Source organism: Dermochelys coriacea, chromosome 2, assembly GCF_009764565.3.
Source record: "Dermochelys coriacea isolate rDerCor1 chromosome 2, rDerCor1.pri.v4, whole genome shotgun sequence".
Classification (NCBI taxonomy): domain Eukaryota; kingdom Metazoa; phylum Chordata; order Testudines; family Dermochelyidae; genus Dermochelys; species Dermochelys coriacea.
Window position 1 is genome coordinate 169,545,942 of NC_050069.1, and position 14,399 is coordinate 169,560,340.

Sequence of the window (14,399 nt, forward strand, 5' to 3'; positions counted from 1 at the left end):
ACTGATCTTCTGTCTCTTAATTAGTAGAGGTTCTAAATACTTAAGGGGGGGGGAAATCATGCTTTAACCACCATTCTTATATATCCTGAAGCACCATGTTGATTCACCATCAGTAACAAGGAAAAGCCAGTGTAAAAGAGCTGGGTCACAAGGACGGAAGAGGGAACAAAATAATCTCTTCCCTTCACTCTCTGTCTGTCTCCTGAGCTCATGTTCCTCAGTAATCTCCATGTTTGCTCTGAATCATGCAGGAAAGGAAGGAATTGATTGGTGGATGTGTACAATTATGGATCCACTGGCAATACCCTTGCCCTACTGAAAAGTCCCCTTTACTTGGGACTGCAGTTGAAACCCCCTGTGAAGTCTTGCTTTCTTGCTCAGTGCCGCTTCTTCCGAGCTCTTCCATTGCCCTTACTTGAGCTGGAAGATTTGGCTCCAAGTACCTTTGTTGGTGGGAGGAGGGCTGCAAATGTAAGCTGACCCAATTAAGCAAAGACATTGAGTCCTCTGGCAAGAAATTGGTAAGGAATGAGTTTTAGGGTTCACAAAGCTCTAATTACTACCACCTGGCCAGATTACGTGCAGAATTGCAAAACAAAAAGTGAAAACAAAACTGCAGCAGTGTGGTGGTGATCTTTCTTGGGCAAGGTACAGCATCAGTGTCACAGCAAGAGCTTTTTTCAGTGCTTCCCCCCCGCCCCCAAGTTAGTCTTCAGCTTGTTGTAGAACAGACTGTGAAGGAGACTTTACTAATCACAATTATTATAAAATCAGCAAGCTGACAAAACAGCTTGCCTAGAACATTAGCTATCTCTGAAAATTAGAGCTGAATTCTTAAGTGCCGGATGTCTTTGGAAAATGTCCAAACTTGAAATGGCCACAAGACATTAGCGATGCTCAGAGACCCAGCTACAGTGCTTCTCAGCTTGGTGGCTTAAATTCATTAGACATGCTTATACATCTGCTTGTTTTAATAACCCTTTCACCCTTTTTCATGAGGCTTGAAGTCCATTAGTAATGGTCAAAATGAGGATTAAGAAACCCATTCCACATCTGTTATTCCAGACAGCTGAAAAATGAATTTACAGATATGTTCTTCACTCTTTCCTAAAGAAATCTGTTAAACAAATCAGAATCTGAATGATAAAAAGTTTATGGATTGGTGCCTTTTGTCAGTTGGATGAAATATAATTAGTTTATGTATATATTTGTTTACATAGTCACTGCACTGCCAATGTCTAACTCATGACAAATGAGGCACTTGGTCACATTTTTCAAGAATGCACTAAATTAACTGTCATTTCCTCCTCTTGATCTCCAAATTCAAGTGATCTATATTTTTCATCATTGTGGCACAATACTCTTTTTAATCTAGCTCAGATGGTGCACAAAAGTTATCAGGAACTTTGCACAGCCAAATAATGTAATGTCTCCTCATTGCCAGATCTAGCATTGTGGAAATGTGTAGTCCAACTACCAGAATTAGATGACCATAAGCAATTTAAGTAAGGTTTTCAGTTCCCAGCCAAACCTAATTATCCACAAAGGTGAAATTAATGGATGTAACTGAGTCAATGAACTTGGAAGGATAAACATATTAGGTCAGGAATCACAATCTTTTCTGAAATTGCTATGTTGACTTAATTGCAGCAACAATGAATACTCATATGCTGCAAAGATTCTGTGTTTTTTGGCAATGCAGATGTCAACATACTGTTGCAAATGTGTGCACAAGTTGACTTCTATAAATAGAAAACTTAAGATGTTGAAATATACAAAGTTGAAAGTCTTTCCTATTTGATGTCAATGTATGCCAATCTTTTGTTAAATGCAAAGGACTTACCCAGATACAAATTTGTATTAATCCAGATACAAATAGTAGGGGTATCAAAGGAGAAAGTAGTTAAGGACATTGAGGTCAATGGTAATTGGGACAAAATACAACATGGCTTTACAAAAGGTAGATCGTGTCAAATCAACGTGATCTCCTTCTTTGAGAAGGTAACAGATTTTTTAGACAAAGGAAACTCAGTGGATCTAATTTACCTCGATTTCAGTAAGGCATTTGATATTGTTCCACATGTGGAAATTATTAGCTAAATTGGAAAAGATGGGGATCAATATGAAAATTGAAAGGTGGATAAGGAACTGGTTAAAGGGGAGACTACAACAGGTCACACTGAAAGGTGAACGGTCAGGCTGGAAAGAGGTTACTAGTGGATTTCCTCAGGGATCGGTTTTGGGACCAATCTTACTTAATTTTTTTATTACGGGCCTTGGCACAAAAAGCGGGAATGTGCTAATAAAGTTTGCGGATGACACAAAGCTGGGAGGTATTGCCAATACAGAGAAGGACCAGGATATCACACAGGAAGATCTAGATGACCTTGTAAACTGGAGTAATAGTAATAGGATGAAATTTAATAGTGAAAAATGCAAGGTCATGCATTTAGGGATTAATAACAAGAATTTTTACTATAAACTGGGGATGCATCACTTGGTAATAACAGGGGAGGAGAAGGACCTTGGAGTATTGGTTGATCACAGGATGACTATGAGCTGCCAATGTGATATGGTTGTGAAAAAAGCTAATGTGGTCTTGGGATGCATCAAGCGAGGTATTTCCAGTAAAGATAAGGAGGTGTTAGTACCGTTATGGTGAAACCTCATCTGGAATATTGTGTGTAGTTCTGGTCTCCCATGTTTAAGAAAGAAGAATTCAAACTGGAACAAATACAGAGAAGGGCTACTAGGATGATCCGAGGAATGGAAAACCTGTCCTATGAAAGGAGACTCAAGAGCTTGGCTTGTTTAGCTTAACCAAAAGAAAGCTGAGGGGAGATATGATAGCTCTCTATAAATATATCAGAGGGATAAATACCACGGAGGGAGAAGAATTATTTAAGCTCAGTACCAAGGTGGACACAAGAACAAATGGGTATAAACTGGCCATCAGGAAGTTTAGACTTGAAATTAGACGAAGGTTTCTAACCATCAGAGGAGTAAAGTTCTGGAACAGCCTTCCAAGGGAAGCAGTGGGGGCAAAAGACTAAGCCTGATAAGTTTATGGAAGGATTGATATGATGGGATAGCCTAATTTTGGCAATTAATTGATCTTCAACTATTAGTGGTAGATATGCTCAATGGCCTGTGATGGGATAGTAGATGGGGTGGGATCTGAGTTACTACAGAGAATTCTTTCCTGGGTGTCTGGCTGGTGAGTCTTGCCCACATGCTCAGGGTTTAGCTGATCGCCATATTTGGGGTCAGGAAGGAATTTTCCTCCAGGGCAGATTGGCAGAGGTCCTGGGTTTTTTTTTTTTTGCCTTCCTCTGCTGAGGGTCACTGGTCACTTGCTGGAGGATTCTCAGCACCTTGAAGTCTTTAAACCATGATTTGAGGACTTCAATAGCTCAGACATAGGTTAGGGGTTTGTTACAAGCATGGGTGGGTGAGGTTCTGTGGCCTGCGTTGTGCAGGAGGTCAAACTAGACAATCATAATGGTCCCTTCTGAGCTTAAAGTCTATGATTCTATGATACAAAGAGATGTTATATGTTATGGTGACGATAGCCGAATCTTTGGTGACTACAATAGGACACAGAGTTGGATTCTGATCTCCATTGCATTGTTCTGGCACAGATATAACTCCACTGACTGGAGTGGAATTATTCCTGATTTACAAGAGCAAATGGAAGTGTGAACAGAATCAGGTCCATTTATCATTCTTTTTTGGCATCCACTAATACCCCTCTTTCTCCTAGAGTGTCATTAAATATTTTATTTTATTTCTGTCTCTGATTGCTTTCCTTGTGATCCAGGATTTCTTTGCATTTCCCCATGGCTCTTTCTGTACATTGTTTCTCTCTGCCCAGTTTATTGTTGTCAGATTTACTTTTAAAAAGGTAATTGGGCTATTCAGAAGACTTTTCATTACCAGGGAATAGATTCACTCGATGCTTCTTTTACAGGGAGATTTGTCAAGACTTTCCAACATGTTCATGTCTGACAGGCTTAGAAGTCATTACTGTATTTCTATCTGACAGTTCCTGGTTTGGACGGATATTTTCACATGACTAATCACGTAACTGTGAACCTCCCTGCTTGTTCAATAATAAGTCTACTTGAAAAACTCAGTAGTAGGATTTAGCTTTTCATATCTATCATCTCTTTACATTATATAGACTCCGTTTTCTGAACTTTCAGGAACTGCTCACTTCAGGAATGCCTCCAGATTGGAAAATGTGTTAATATTTACTTCATAATTTTGCTCTGATGATAATGCTCCATTAAGAGTCTGGAACAGTGGAGTGATATGAAATAATGTAGAGAGGTGGTTGACATGTTTTCAAGTACGTAGTAAATAATTCTTCAAGAGTGTGGCAGTGTGTATCCGATGATAGGTGTGCATATTTGTTATGTGCATGTGATTGGAATCTTTTGTACTGCACATCTGTTGGGGCAATGCATATACCCTGTGTCGTCTTGTGCTCCCATGCAGGGCATAAAGGACAGAGTAGCTGGGACTCTCCCTCAGTTCCTTCTTACACTTCCCTCTGTGCAGCAAAATGGAACATGGTGAGCATCTGAGCCACTAGTTCTGGCTAAAACTTCATATTTTTTTTCAAAACCTCCATCCACTGATAAGGCATTGTCATGAAGGACATTGGACTATCTGGACTGAATTTTGACACTCAGATCCCCTGTATATATCCTCCTGTACTGGGCATCTTAACCTGGCAGTTTCTAAATCTGCAGGTTTCAAGTCTGGCCCTTCCTGCAATGGATTAATTCCATTGTAAGACGGACATGGCATATGCCTCTTCTGTTTAGGAGATATCCATATATCAGATAGGTGCTTGATATGCTGGTCATTTTCATTGAGGATGTGCAAATTATGAGATACCCAGATGAAACTTCACCCACTGCAGTGATCTACGAATGGCTCTTCAGATCTGAAGAAGACAGGCATCAGAAATCAGGAACCAACTTTGTCAAGCACCCTGACTAGCAGACACTCAGTGCTGAAGACCAATGGAGAAAAGACCCGACACCAACATTTTCACCTCTGGCACTGAAACCAGCAACATCAGCACTGAAATCAATGCCAACATGTCTGGTAATGAAGGTTGGCACTGGAATAGTGTCCCCCACAAACATAAATGTAGATACTCTAGATGGAGCTCAGTGCCTTCCTGGAGGGACAGACCACAAGAACACAAACCCTTTGGGCAGGAAACCACTAAGCCCACACCGCACTGTGGCACCTAGTAACAACTTCATAGCACTGACCCTGGTATCAGCTAAACATCTTTTGACATTAACATCTGCAACCAACCCAAGGCCATCTGGTGTTACCCTGGAAGAACTGGAAATGGCTTTAGTACTGGGACACCTTCTGGTGCTGGTGCAGATCCCAGAATGATGGATACTTTGGTGCCTATACAGATATACTCCTCTCCATCACCGGGGCACACATACTTGCCTTCCTCAATCAGAGAACACTCTCTCCTGAGATCCATGGCTGACACTGTAGATAGACTAGCTGGCTCTATAGGGCTCAGCCATTATCACATCAGGAATGGCACTGGACTGGTTAGTATGAGATAAGACAGCCATATCTATATGTCATGATGCTGTGGCCCTATTGAACTGATTATGGTCTGCCCTCACTGGGCATCCATGTCTACCTGTACCTGGATGACAGCTTATCAGTGAAGCTGGTGCCAGTAGGAGGCTGCAACAGTCCCAATTAGGGCACCTTGTGAGCTATGAGAAGTTGCCTGTTATACTGTCATCTATGATAGAGTTCATAGGAGCCAAGATAGACTCTCAATCAGCAAGAGCTTATCTCCCAGAACACAGCTTCTGATCTCACCAACCAATGACAAACAACCTACAATCAAAGCTGATGTTGTGCATGTCTGAGACTACTAGGCATGTATGTATGTGATACCTCTTGTATGTATGTGACACCACTTGTCAGATTCCATCTGTAACCTTTATAACTATGGCTGGGATTGCTGTACTCCCCATCCTAACATCACATGAAAAAAAGTCACAGTGCTGCCCCAAGTCCTTTGAGAACTCACTTTGTGGCTGGTCCTTGAGAATGTGCGAAAGATGATTCCCTTCTGTGCTCCCTCCTCAACGATGACACACACAACTTAAGGATTGCTTGGGGTGCCCACCTAAACCATCTTGATTTGAAGCTATATATGAACATCCTGGACCTTACACAGCTGTGATGAATTATATAAACAAGCAAGGAGATGCTCAGTCATCTTTTCTCTTCTATGAAGCTACCAGCTGTAGACTTGGTGTCATTTCCATGCAGAATTCCCCTTTCATAAGCCAGCAACAACCTGGCAGACTTGTTAAGCAAGCATGCAGCAACCAGCCACTGCAAAAGTTCATTATAGAACCAATATGCCAATGTGTGACTCCCACAATAGAGCTATTCCCCACAAAAGACAACAAATGTCCAAACTTCTGCTCCAAAGAGTTTTTCATCAGATGAATTTCTATTACAGTGTTTGCTAAGATTTTTATGTGCCTTTCACCTGATTGCTAGGGAAATCAAATATCCAAGGTCAGAGAGGATGGGTCCACATTAATACTGACAGCTCCCTATTGGCCTAGACAATTCTGTCTGTTGGTCCTTTTGCAAATGTCCTTCCAGCTTCCCATCCATCTCCTGATCTAAGTAGACATGATATCTCAGAACCAAAGTCAGATATGTTTCAGAGTAGCAGCTGTGTTAATCTGTATTGACAAAAAGAAAAGGAGGACTTATGGCACCTTAGAGACTAACAAATTTATTTGAGCATAAGCTTTCGTGCATCTGATGAAGTGAGCTGTAGCTCACAAAAGCTTATGCTCAAATAAATTTGTTAGTCTCTAAAGTCAGATATTGCACTCAGACCTGCAATCATTGCCCCTGACTGCTTGGATGTAGGCTGGTTGAGCGATGCAACCTTGTCGGGTGTTCTTTTAGCTATATGAATAACTCTTAATACTGTTATACTGTCATCTATGATAGAGTCCATAGGAGCCAAGATAGACTCTCAATCAGCAAGAGCTTATCTCCCAGAGCACAGCTTCTGATCTCACCAACCAATGACAAACAACCTACAATCAAAGCTGATGTTCTGCATGTCTGAGTAAAAAAATAGACAGAGGAAGTAGTTTTCCCATATTATTGCCCATTAGAGTGATATAATGCCTGGTGTATCATCATTTTCTCACATACAGGAACCGGTATTTGTGAAAATAGGAGTCTAAAATTAGGCTCCCAAACACAAAAGTAGGCATGTTTAATATGTGGACTTAATTTCAGAAGTGCTGAACCCCAGTAATTGCCACTGAAGTTAGTCACAGCTGCTGAGTACTTAGAACATTTGAACATCAGGACACTTAAATGCCTAAATGAGTTGAGGAGCTTAACTTCAGACTCCTATTTTGGAAAATCTTTGTCAAGAGCAAAGGTGATGATGGGATAAGTTGCAAACTAAGGGAAACCTGTGAAGTTTGTTTCTAGAGGGTATCTGAAAACAAAATAAACATTTACTGTTCATGGCACCAATTAGCAAAGCATGTGCCTAACTTTAAACACATGAGCACTGAATGTGCCTAAGTTTCTTACTAAAAAATCAGAGCCTACTTGCATGATCACTTGTGGTGGATGAAGTTCAAAGAGGTTCCAAAAGCTGAGATACTTCTCTGAAACTTATTAGAAGAATTATCTTAACCTCAAGTCTGGAAGAGTTGCCCGTACTGAAAGTCTTATGAGAACAGGATATCTCTTGAAACATCCTGTACTGTACTATTACTTCCAGTCCATTCCAGCTGGAGCCAGGAAGTGCAGAGCATGCCAAAAATAAAAATAATAAAAGTGACTGAAGTTATCTGAACTCTCTTGAATCCCAAAAGGTTTGATTCAGGTTTTGGATATAAGATAAGGTTGCTTCTTACTTTATTTCAGTCAATTCATACATTTCTATTTAGAACAAAATAATAAATAGTTTACTGGAAGTGACAGTTAAAGAAAAGAAACATTAAAAGGTATTTATTTTCCCTTCTGCCACAATGTTAGTTCCTCATGTTGCAGTGTATACTTGCAAGGAGAGCAGTGGTTTGAATCATTACAGACCAGCCCATATTTCCACATCAGCCAATTTCTGTGCCTGGTCAATAGCTAGATCTGGGACAAAGGTTGAATTAGTTCCTCACTTTCCCCCCCAAGACAGTGCAACATCGTCAGGTAGGTTTCAGAGTAGCAGCCGTGTTAGTCTGTATTCGCAAAAAGAAAAGGAGTACTTGTGGCACCTTAGAGACTAACAAATTTATTAGAGCATAAGCTTTCATGAGCTACAGCTCACTTCATCGGATGCATCCGATGAAGTGAGCTGTAGCTCACGAAAGCTTATGCTCTAATAAATTTGCTAGTCTCTAAGGTGCCACAAGTACTCCTTTTCTTTTATCGTCAGGTAGGTTTGCCAGCCATCCAGTTTTCAACTGGAACGTCTGGTCAAAAAGGGACCCTGGCGGGCCATTAAAAATCTGGTTGGTGATGCAGCAGGGGCTAAGGTAGGCTCCCTGGTTCCACGTGGCTCGCGGAAGTGACCGGCATGTCCCTGTGGCCCCTAAGCGCAGTGGCAGCCAGGGAAGCTCAGCACACTGCCCCCGCCCTGAGTGCCAGCTCCGCATCTCCCCTTGGTCGGGAACCGCAGCCAATAGAAGCTGTGTGGAGGCAGTGCCCATGGGCAGCATGCACCACACATAGTCCCCTAGTCATCCCTGCACCTAGGGGCTGGACCCCTTACCCCCACTGCACCACTGCCTGAGAGCCATCTGAGGTAAGCACCACCCAGCTGGAGTCCGCACCCCCCACCCTCTTCCGCACCCCTGCCCCAGCCCTGAGCCCACTCCTGCAATCTGAACCCCTTGGCTCCAGCCCAGAGCCTGCACCCCCAGCTGGAGCCCTCACCCGCTCCCACACTCAGACCCCCCCATACTCTGAACCCCTCATTTTTGGCCCCACCTCAAAGCTCACACCCTGCAACTGGAGTCCTGACCCGCTCCTGCACCCAACCCCCTGCACCAGCTCAGTGAAAGTGAGTGAGAGTGGGGGAGAGCGAGCAATGGGGGTGTGTGGAGTGAGTGGGGGCAGGGCCTCGGAGAAGGGGCAGGGCGGGGCAAAGGTGTTCGGTTTTGTTTGATTAGAAAGTTGGCAACCCTTTCATCAGGCTGAATCCCCATAGACACCACAAACAAATTTTGCCACTCGTCTATTTTTACTTCCTACTAAATATTGTGCTGATGGCACATTCAGTCTTGTTATATAAGACTGCCCTTGATGTCCATTTCAGTCCATCAGTGACATGTCTGTGTAATATCTATGGTCAGTTTGACTTGTAATATAATTGTTTTCAGCGTGTGTATCACTGATTTTGTATTAGGCAAGCAGCCATAAGCATCCATTTATCTCTCTCACTCTTTCCTTCCTTGCTCTTTAATAATCAAAATCCCTCATACACATAGGGTGAAATCCTGGCCCCAGTGAAGTTAATGGCAAAACTCCTATTGACTACAATGGGGTGACAATTTTACCCATAGTTTGTATGTTAAGTAAAAGAAAAATAAGGTATCACCATAATTCAAAACTCTTCCATATTTTTCCTCTTTGTCTCTATTAGAAGGCATTTAAAAGAAAACACTGCAACATAAACAGCACCATCTCAAAAAGAAAAGGAGTACTTGTGGCACCTTAGAGACTAACAAATTTATTAGAGCATAAGCTTTCGTGAGCTACAGCTCACTTCATCGGATGCATTTGATGGAAAAAACAGAGGGGAGATTGATATACACACACAGAGAACATGAAACAATGGGTTTATCACACACACTGTAAGGAGAGTGATCACTTAAGATAAGCCATCACCAGCAGCAGGGGGGCGAAAGGAGGAAAACCTTTCATGGTGACAAGCAAGGTAGGCTATTTCCAGCAGTTAACAAGAATATCTGAGGAACAGTGGGGGGTGGAGTGGGGAGAAATAACATGGGGAAATAGTTTTACTTTGTGTAATGACTCATCCATTCCCAGTCTCTATTCAAGCCTAAGTTAATTGTATCCAGTTTGCAAATTAATTCCAAATCAGCAGTCTCTCGTTGGAGTCTGTTTTTGAAGCTTTTTTGTTGAAGGATAGCCACTCTCAGGTCTGTAATCGAGTGACCGGAGAGATTGAAGTGTTCTCCGACTGGTTTTTGAATGTTATAACTCTTGACGTCTGATTTGTGTCCATTCATTCTTTTACGTAGAGACTGTCCAGTTTGGCCAATGTACATGGCAGAGGGGCATTGCTGGCACATGATGGCATATCTCACATTGGTAGATGCGCAGGTGAACGAGCCTCTGATAGTGTGGCTGATGTGATTAGGCCCTATGATGGTGTCCCCTGAATAGATATGTGGACAGAGTTGGCAACGGGCTTTGTTGCAAGGATAGGTTCCTGGGTTGGTGGTTCTGTTGTGTGGTGTGTGGTTGCTGGTGAGTATTTGCTTCAGGTTGGGGGGCTGTCTGTAAGCAAGGACTGGCCTGTCTCCCAAGATCTGTGAGAGTGATGGGTCGTCCTTCAGGATAGGTTGTAGATCCTTGATGATGCGTTGCAGAGGTTTTAGTTGGGGGCTGAAGGTGATGGCTCGTGGCGTTCTGTTCTTTTCTTTGTTGGGCCTGTCCTGTAGTAGGTGACTTCTGGGCACTCTTCTGGCTCTGTCAATCTGTTTCTTCACTTCAGCAGGTGGGTATTGTAGTTGTAGGAATGCATGATAGAGATCTTGTAGGTGTTTGTCTCTGTCATGCGGGTACCCATCGCAGTGCCGCTGACTTGAAGGTATACATTGTCCCCAAATGTGAAATAGTTATGGGTGAGGACAAAGTCACAAAGTTCAGCCACCAGGTTAGCCGTGACATTATCGGGGATACTGTTCCTGACAGCTTGTAGCCCATCTTTGTGTGGAATGTTGGTGTAGAGGGCTTCTACATCCATAGTGGCTAGGATGGTGTTTTTAGGAAGATCACCAATGAACTGTAGTTTCCTCAGGAAGTCAGTGGTGTCTCGAAGATAGCTGGGAGTGCTGGTAACGTGAGGGGACACCATCATAGGGCCTAATCACATCAGCCACACTATCAGAGGCTCGTTCACCTGTGCATCTACCAATGTGAGATATGCCATCATGTGCCAGCAATGCCCCTCTGCCATGTACATTGGTCAAACTGGACAGTCTCTACGTAAAAGAATGAATGGACACAAATCAGACGTCAAGAATTATAACATTCAAAAACCAGTTGGAGAACACTTCAATCTCTCTGGTCACTCGATTACAGACCTAAGAGTGGCTATCCTTCAACAAAAAAGCTTCAAAAACAGACTCCAAGGAGAGACTGCTGAATTGGAATTAATTTGCAAACTGGATACAATTAATTTAGGCTTGAATAGAGACTGGGAATGGATGAGTCATTACACAAAGTAAAACTATTTCCCCATGGTATTTCTCCCCCCACCCCACCCCCCACTGTTCCTCTGATATTCTTGTTAACTGCTGGAATTAGCCTACCTTGCTTGTCACCATGAAAGGTTTTCCTCCTCCCCCCCCCCCCCGCTGCTGGTGATGGCTTATCTTAAGTGATCACTCTCTTTACAGTGTGTATGATAAACCCATTGTTTCATGTTCTCTGTGTGTGTATATCAATCTCCCCTCTGTTTTTTCCAACAAATGCATCTGATGAAGTGAGCTGTAGCTCACGAAAGCTTATGCTCTAATAAATTTGTTAGTCTCTAAGGTGCCACAAATACTCCTTTTCTTTTTGCGAATACAGACTAACACGGCTGCTACTCTGAAAGCACCATCTCAGATTCCTCACATAGTTTTGAAGATGAAACGACTGAAGCTGACACCCCGCCCCCTCCCAGGCAAGACTAAGGTGATCCCATTAGGAGGAGGTAAGTGCCTTGAGGAATATGTCCTTCATAACATTCTCCACTACTGAGGGCATTTGCCCTCAGATGACACTGGTCTTAACCCACAACTTTTGGATTTCTCAGTGTTAGTGGTGGTTTCAGTCCTCCAATATCATTTGTGACCGGCCAGAAGACTGATCCCTACTTTTCAGATGCAGACTGACAGGAGAGATAGTATTTTACTACTATGTGAAGGCAGCTTTCTGATAAAGATAATGTTTTCTCTGGCTTGCATATCCTGAATAAGCTTTCTCATTGTGATTTTTATTTGGTTTAAGTGAAATAAGGATTTCCAACTTTTTGTTGAGTGCCTTAGCATTAGATTCAAAGAGCTCAGTCTGTTTAGCTAAATGAAGAGAAAGTTAAGGGGTGACTTGACTGTGGTCTATAAGTATCTATATGGGAAATGAATATTTAATAATGGGCTCTTCTGTCTAGCAGAGAGAAATATAACAAGATCTAATGTCTGGGACTTGAAGCTAGACACCTTTGGACTGGAAATAAGGTGTAAATTTTTAATGGTGAGAGGAATTAACTATTGGGACAATTTATGAAGAGTGCATTCTCCATCACTGACAATTTTTAAATTAAAATTGGGTGTTTTTCTAAAAGATGTGCTCTAGGGATTATTTTAGGGAAGTTCTATGGCCTGTGTTATACAGGAGGTCAAGCTAGATGATCACAGTGGTCCCTTCTGACCTTGTAATCTATGAAAATGGGTAGGAAAGTTTTCCCTGTCTTTATTTTTAGGGTAAGGTAGAGGGACATGTGAATTTAAAAAAATAACTAGTAGTCTATGCACTGTTTTAAAGATTGAGGATGCTGGTTGACTATTAATGAAAAATAATATTTTGTACAACGCTGATAAATGGTCCGTGGCAACTGATTCTTCAACTGAAGGATGGTGATTGAGGCATGGTTAGAGAGAAGCGCTTTTTTTTTTTTTTGGCTAAAGGTTGAAGATCCAAGATGTGAGTTCATGAAAGAAATTGAGACTGTGCACCATACATTTATAAGGATGATGATTATGTTGCAGAGATACAATAGGAGACACAGAGATGGAATCAGTACTTTAAGCCAGAAAAACTCTGAGGGAGGTTTTCTGTATGAATCGAATCAGACATATTGGCTCCTTTCTTGGACATTTAGGGAATGTTTGTGGTTGTGGTGGCTTTGTAGGTTTGAGGCGTAGAGTGCTCTTCTCCCTGTGGCATACTTTACTGTTATTTATTAATTATTTTTATATGAAATTCTAAAAGGTCTCTTTGCCATAGTCCTTGTGTTTGCTTTCTTCTTCTTTTTTCTACAGCGTATACAAATATACAATCATTTTGCTCAGGCTTCTTTGGATTCCTCCATCTTTGGTTTCAAAATGTTGCCCTTTTCGATAGGGATAAAAGTCTCTTCAGATCATAGAATCATAGAATATCAGGGTTGGAAGGGACCCCAGAAGGTCATCTAGTCCAACCCCCTGCTCAAAGCAGGACCAAGTCCCAGTTAAATCATCCTAGCCAGGGCTTTGTCAAGCCTGACCTTAAAAACCTCTAAGGAAGGAGATTCTACCACCTCCCTAGGTAACGCATTCCAGTGTTTCACCACCCTCTTAGTGAAAAAGTTTTTCCTAATATCCAATCTAAACCTCCCCCATTGCAACTTGAGACCATTACTCCTCGTTCTGTCATCTGCTACCATTGAGAACAGTCTAGAGCCATCCTTTTTGAAACCCCCTTTCAGGTAGTTGAAAGCAGCTATCAAATCCCCCCTCATTCTTCTCTTCTGCAGACTAAACAATCCCAGCTCCCTCAGCCTCTCCTCATAAGTCATGTGCTCTAGACCCCTAAGATGGCCTTTCCTGTGCGGCTTACACTCAACTACTGTATAATAACTTCTTTACTGTCAATACAAGGAATGTTCACAACAGTATAGGTGTTGCTAGGATTATGTTTTATGAGATAATCTTTCAGTAGTGATTCTGAAAACATACCAGTCACACTTGGTATTACGGGTATCTTTATAACTAGTGTATAAAATGGTTATTAATGATCTCTTCATGTTAACAGAGAAAACATGTAAAAGTAAACTGTTGGAAAACAGCATTTCATTTACTGGAAAAAGCAGCATCTCTACTCAATCTCTTGAAAATACATAGGGTTATAAAAGGAATGACCAAGTTACCCAATAGTTTGTCAATCACTGCTCAATCCATTTTCTTTGGATATTGTAGGGGAAGCAGATTATCTAAGGTGACATGTCCAAGTGAAGAAATCTGATTTGTGATTTGGTATAAATGAAACAGACAGACATTTCAACCCTTCTTATCAGAGCTGGAAATCTATTGCATTGCAAGATGAAATATTCCCCTGGAATATCTGATAAATAG

General features: G+C 41.9%; 1 long non-coding RNA gene across 1 annotated transcript; it reads left to right on the plus strand.

Annotated features, from left to right (window-relative positions):
• The first annotated feature begins 11,900 nt into the window (after positions 1 to 11,900).
• Positions 11,901 to 12,246, plus strand: LOC122458953. The gene is made up of 2 exons (XR_006279323.1): positions 11,901 to 12,001; positions 12,104 to 12,246. It is a non-coding gene; the product is annotated as an uncharacterized LOC122458953 (long non-coding RNA).
• The last annotated feature ends 2,153 nt before the right edge of the window (positions 12,247 to 14,399 follow it).